Below are 5,639 nucleotides of genomic sequence, written 5' to 3'. Positions count from 1 at the left end.
TTAAGAGTGCTTAATTATTTTCACAAATTGGAAGTGTGAATGTGTGACTAGGTGTTAATTACCATTTTAAGAGGCATTCAGCTGTCTCGCACAGCACAATGCCAACAGACAATCCCAATTTTAACTTTTTTTTCCCCTTGCACAGGGTGCCATTTCCAAGTATTTAGTTGCCCCCTGCTGGCCATATAATTACAGAATTCCTTTTTAAAAATTCCCAATAGATGGATTAAGTGTAATAAAGATAAGATTCTGAAGAGATGTATTTACCTTTTTAAAAATATGTTGAGGGGATGGGAAGATGACTCAGTGGTTAAGAGCACTGGCTGCTCTTCCAGAAGACCTGGGCTCGATTCTGAGGATCCACGTGGCAGCTCACAACCATCTCTAACTCCAGATCTAGGACGTCTGATGCCCTCTTCTGGCCTCCGGGGGCACCAGGCAAGCACGTGGTACACAAACACTCAGGTCAAATACCTGTACATAGAATGAAAACACATGTTTTTAAAAAAAAACGAACCAACAAAAACTATGTTGGGCGATGACTTTGACAGCGCATTTGCTAAAAGTGGAACAAAACAGAGATTAGCATGGCCCCTGTACAAAGAATATAAGCAGATTTGCGAAGTTTTTATAATAAAAATCACTTCATTGTAATGAATTCACAAACAGAAACACCACCCAGCTCGAGCAAGGCAACTACTCAAACATTTGGCCAGGCTAACCTCTGTACATCTCAGTGGCCTTCAATACAGTTAGAATGGACGCTCTGAAGCCCGGGAGCTTCACTTAGGGTTTTACACTTGGATGATCAGCTCAGCTACATTTTACATACTTATCTACCACAAAGAGAGAGAGAGAGAGAGAGAGAGAGAGAGAGAGAGAGAGAGAGAGAGAGAGAGAAAGGAAAACAATAACTTTATATCATCTTTCATGGCTATTTTCCTTCCTTGGTCTCTTTTTTAAATATTATACTATATCCAAACTTACAGGCATCTACACACACACACACACACACACACACACACACACACACACACACACGCACATTATAAGCTAAGATCCATGTTTGAGAGAAAACATGTGTTTCTTTTTTATTTTTCTTTCTGAGATTGGATGACCTCACTTATTACTATATATTCTAGGTCTATTGATTTTTCTGCAAACTGTGTGATTTCATTTTTCTTTAGAGTTGAATAATATTACACACACACAAAAAGAACAGATTTTCATTATCCACTCATCTGTTGAAAGACATCTAGTTTGGTTCCATTTCCTTAGTGTAGTAAACAGAGCAGCAGGCAAGATGGTTATACAAGTGCGTCTGTGGCAAGATACGGGGTTCTCTGAGTGGTATGCCAGGAACAGAACAGCTGGGCCATATGCAGTTCTGTTTTCGTGTTTTGAGGAACCTCCAAATAGATTTCTATAATGACTGTATATTCTGTGCTCTCACCAGCAGTGAATAAGGGTTCCTCTAAGTTTAAACCCTAAGTTTAAAAATGTGTGTGTGTGTGTGTGTGTTGTTGTTGTTGTTGTTTAGAGACAGGGTCCCACATATTATGAAGTTGACCTCAAAACTGCCTGAGTAGCAGAGAGAGGACAGCCTTGATTGAAGTTCTGATCTTCCTTCCCCTACCTTCCAAATTTGAGGATTATAGGTACACACTGTCCGGCCTGGAAGTATTGTTATTTTTATTTGTTTTGTTTTGAGACAGAGTGTTCCTCTGTAGCTCAGGAACTTACTAAGTAACCTAGTGTCAGATTCACAGCCCCCCTCCTGTCTCAGCCTCCTGAACAGGATGGCAGGTGAGATCCCACACCAGGGGCTTTATTCAATGATCTTAAAAAGCATATTGTGGCCGGGCGGTGGTGGCGCACGCCTTTAATCCCAGCACTCGGGAGGCAGAGCCAGGAGGATCTCTGTGAGTTCGAGGCCAGCCTGGGCTACCAAGTGAGTTCCAGGAGAGGCGCAAAGCTACACAGAGAAACCCTGTCTTGAAAAAAACCAAAAAAAAAAAAAAAACCAAAAAAAAAAAAAAAAAAAAAAAAAAAAGCATATTGTGGTGTGGTTGGTATGATGGTGCACGTCCTTAATCCTAGCACTCGGGAGTCAGAGGCAGGTGGGGCTCCGTCGTTTAGGGGCCAGCCTGGTCTACATAGCAAGTTTCAGGCCAGCCAAGGCTACATAATGAGACACTGTCTAAACAAACGAGCAAACAAACAAAAAAACAAAAACGGATTATTATGCTGTATCTGCTTGCATCTCTGCAGATAATCTTGGACAAGATTGTTAACTTTCTCTTTTTCTTTTTTAGATTCCTTTCCCCTGTATGAGTGTTCGCCTGCATGTATGCGCACCATGTGCACGCCTGGGCCTTTGAGCCTCTCTTGATACCTAACACTGCCTTATTGAAAAATGGGTAGAACTAACACTAAAGAACCTGCATATAGGGCTGGAGAGATGGCTCAGTGGTTAAGAGCACTAGCTGTTCTTCCAGAGGTCCTGAGTTCGATTCCCAGCAACCACATGGTGGCTCACAACCATCTGTAATGAGATCTGGTGCCCTCTTCTGGCCAGCAGTCATACATATATAATAAAAAAAAATAAATCTTAAAAAAAAAAAAAGAACCTGCATATATTTCAAGTTTATAATCTGACAGCCTTGATATGCACTGCGAACCCATCCTGACAATCAACATACAGTGAGCACATTCATCACCCCCAAAGTTTCTACCTGCCACATTGTAATTCCTTTATTCTCTCTTTCAGGCCTCTCCCACCCTCAAGTACCCATCTGTTTGCTCTCTGTCTGCAGACAAGATTGAATTTTCTAGTAAAAAAAAATGTTTAAATTCAGTAGTTATGGACCTAGACCTGGTGTCACGGGTCTATAATCCCAGCTACTGGGGAAACTGAGGCAGAAGGATCACAAGTTTAAGTCTGGCCTGGGCTTCAGAGTGAATGAAATACAAAAACTCTTTCAGATGCTTTTCAACACACATACATCTATACACATAATACAGTTTATATATAATATGCATGTCTATATCAGCCATCAGGTTTCCCTAGCTTGAACCCCCCCAAAGCAGTAGTGTAAAGCTGGGGTTAAAAGCTCAGACTTCTGACTCATCGGCCATAAGCCGGGATCTCAGCTCTGTCATTTACAAGCTGTGTGACTTCGGGCAAGTTACTCAACATCCTAACTGAGGCTGATAGCTGTCCCGTGCTTCGGGAAACTAATAATAGCACCTCATCTCACGAGGATGTTGTGAAATGCCACGTGAGCGCTTGGCTAAGACCTGTCCCTCGACCAGTGCTCACCACCTGTCTTCAGTCATTGTGAAGAGCACCATGTCAACTCTAGGGAAAGAAAATGAGAGCTCTGACCATGAAGGCAGTGCTAAGCTGAAGGGAACATTTCTGAAACATCAGCGTCACTCACCAGTTTGACATGGTGTCCAGCTGACTCTGACTCAGGTCTTTTTCTTAAGCACCCAACGGCTTTCCTTTCCCAAGTGTCATGCTATCCGTTTCTTCATAATCCCGACCTCTGAATTTAGGACCTTAGAGTCATTTCATTTCACCTGGCTGGAGACAGCCACAGTTACTCAGACATTTGAGGGGGGCAGGCATTTTGGAAACACAGATGTCTTGGGTAAAGTTCCTATTGCTGTGATGAAACACCATGACCCGAAACAACTTGGGGAGGAAAAGGTTTCCTTTGCTCACAGTTCCATGTAACAGTTCATCCTCTAAAGTAGGCAGGGCAGGAACTCATGCAGGACAGGAACCTGGAGGCAGGAACTGACGCAGAGGCCTTGGAGGGGAGCTGCTTACTGGCTTGCTCCTCATGGCTTGCTCAGCCTGCTTTCTTATAGAACCCAGGACCACCAGTCCAGGGATGGCACCACCCACCACGCGCTGGGCCCTCCCATATCAATGACTAATTAAGAAAATGCCTTACAGTTGGATCTTAGGGAGGCATTTTGTCAAATGAGGCTCCTTCCTCTCTGATGGCTTTAGCTGGTGTAAAGTTGAAACAAAAGTATCCAGCACAACAGAAAACAGAGGTAGCTGGTGGGTTTTATGGTAATATTATTTTCTTTTTGTTGTTGCTATTTTTTGACACATAGTCTCACGTAGCCCAGGCTGGCACTGAACTCACTGTGTAGCAAAGACTTCCCAAGAGCTGGGATTATAAGCTTTTGTGGTTTGTGAAAAACATTCTTTAATAGTTTTCTCTTTTACATCCACTACTATTGCTACTCTGTTTTGAACTGTCAAGAACTACCAAATTCACACTTGGTGAAGTTCTCTCCCTACAGCATGAGCTACTTCAATCAAGTATGTAGAGATACAACCTGGCTGGCGAGGTGGATCAGCAGAGACACGCTTTCTGTGCAAGCCTGGGGACCTGAGTTCAGATCCCCAGAGTCCAAGTAAAAGGACAGGGGTCGTGGTGTGTACCTGCAATCCCAGGATCGAGGGCCACACATGGGAGGATCCCAAGGCTTCTCAGGCCAGTCAGGTTAGCCAATCAGTGAGCCCTAGCTAGGTTCTGTGAGATAACCCTGTCTAAAGATGAAGAGCAGTAGAGGAAGGCACCTGATGTCCAACTGATGTGCACGAACAGGTGTGTACACCAGCACACACAAACATATACACATTTGCATACAATACACATACACACTTGTACACACTGCTCTAGCCTCAGTAGGCCAAATGAATAAGTACATAAATCATGCAGTAGAATTCACCAAGAATTGGCTGCGTGAATAAAGGAGAGAGGAACATTTATGCATTAGTTTCCTTCCCCTGTGGGTAAGTGTGGCAGACACCCCTGAAGATAACTCTCCATGATCCCTTGTTTTAGGGACTAAGAACTTTCTTTAAGCCTCTCTCCCGAAGTCTGGGTGGAACCGGAATTGATTCCAACCCAAAGACTGCGACCAAGGTGGTAAAACTTTACCCCTGGGATTACATCACAGCATCTGGCCATGCGGCGGACAGTCGCATTACTTAAGAATCCATCTCACCAGCAGATGCTCACATTCACGTCGACCTTGAAGAAGCAGGCTGCTGTGCTGTGGCCTGCCTGTGGAGATGACCACCTGGCAAGAAATTCAACTGCTAGAATCTCAGGCCACTCCAAAAACCTTGAAACTGTTATTGACTGCTTTCTTCCAAAAATCTAGGCGAGCCTGTAGTTGGGATTTTCTTTTGTCCACCAACCAACTCCCAAATAAAGACACAGAGACTTATTATTAATTATGAGTGCTCAGCCTTAGCTTAGGCTTGTCCCACTATCTCTTTTAACTTAATTTAACCTGTGTCTATTCACCAATGTTTTGCCCCTGGGCTTTTACTTTTCTTTTATTCTGTATGTCCTACTTTCCTGCTTCTTCCATGTCTGTCTGTCTGGCCCCTGGTTTCCCCTGTTGTCTCTTTTTCTTTCTTCCTTCCTTTCCAGCCTAAATTCCTTCTTCTATTTACTCTCCCTGCCTGGAAGTCCCACTTATACCTCCTCCCTCGCTATTGGCCATTCATCTTTTAGACCAATCAGGTGCCTTAGGCAGGCAAGGTAAAAAAGAAACACATCTTTGCATAGTTAATCAAATATTCAACATTTCCCTTTTTT

At 43.4% G+C, this 5,639-nt stretch overlaps 1 non-coding gene across 1 annotated transcript; it reads left to right on the top strand.

Annotated features, from left to right (window-relative positions):
- Nucleotides 1-535: 535 nt before the first annotated feature.
- Nucleotides 536-639, top strand: LOC121823857 (U6 spliceosomal RNA). Its single transcript, XR_013045880.1, has one exon. It is a non-coding gene; the product is annotated as a U6 spliceosomal RNA (small nuclear RNA).
- The last annotated feature ends 5,000 nt before the right edge of the window (nt 640-5,639 follow it).

The sequence above is a fragment of the Peromyscus maniculatus genome, chromosome 18, assembly GCF_049852395.1.
Source record: "Peromyscus maniculatus bairdii isolate BWxNUB_F1_BW_parent chromosome 18, HU_Pman_BW_mat_3.1, whole genome shotgun sequence".
NCBI classification, from domain to species: Eukaryota; Metazoa; Chordata; class Mammalia; order Rodentia; family Cricetidae; genus Peromyscus; species Peromyscus maniculatus.
The sequence above is the reverse complement of the archived record's forward strand: the minus strand, read 5'-3'. Positions and strand labels throughout refer to the sequence as shown.